The sequence below is a fragment of the Penaeus monodon genome, chromosome 21 (genome assembly GCF_015228065.2).
Source record: "Penaeus monodon isolate SGIC_2016 chromosome 21, NSTDA_Pmon_1, whole genome shotgun sequence".
Taxonomy (NCBI): Eukaryota; Metazoa; Arthropoda; class Malacostraca; order Decapoda; family Penaeidae; genus Penaeus; species Penaeus monodon.
In genome coordinates, this window is record NC_051406.1 from 33538310 (window position 1) to 33539039 (window position 730).

Sequence of the window (730 nt, forward strand, 5' to 3'; positions counted from 1 at the left end):
AGAAGCTAAGCCTAAAGTATTAATTTTTGTTTTACACAGAATATAATGAAAACACTGTTGACATACACAGGAATTTTGTAAGGATTTATACATATAATGAACACATGTTATTATTATTATTTTTTGTATATCATTTTAATCTAGTGAAACTAGTTTTTTCTTTTATGTGAGATCAATCATTAGTTCTGATTTTGATAATTATGTATATTGAAGTGACTTTAGTGTTGTAACTGAAGTTTTGTGGTAAATTGCTTTAGAACTGAGCTTATGTCATCTTTAAGTAGAATAAATGGATGTTTAAAAAAATTCAATTCACTTAAAATAATAGCTGTCGGAGATGAATGTAAGATCTCAAATTTGTTAAATTGAAGATCATTGAAGAGAAATAAGAAAAGAGATAACAACTGTGTTATGACTTATGCTTTCAATGAGTGAAAGTAAATTCAGAACATAATCAAGTATTAATAAGTAAATAAATAAGTTTTTCTTGTTGATTCTCACAGATGGGGGCAGCCACAAGTGAACAGAAGTGCCATATATACACAGCAATTCAGTCTTCCCAACTTAAGTTAAACAAAGTTGACAGGAGTATTAGTTAAGTACAGTGTATATGACAACAACAAATTCACCAGTATTGCACACATAATGAAGCAGGAAAAAATACTGTGAAAAGTCATTACCTAATTCCCCTCATCTTGATAAGTTAAATTGTTACAAGAACTGCACATAT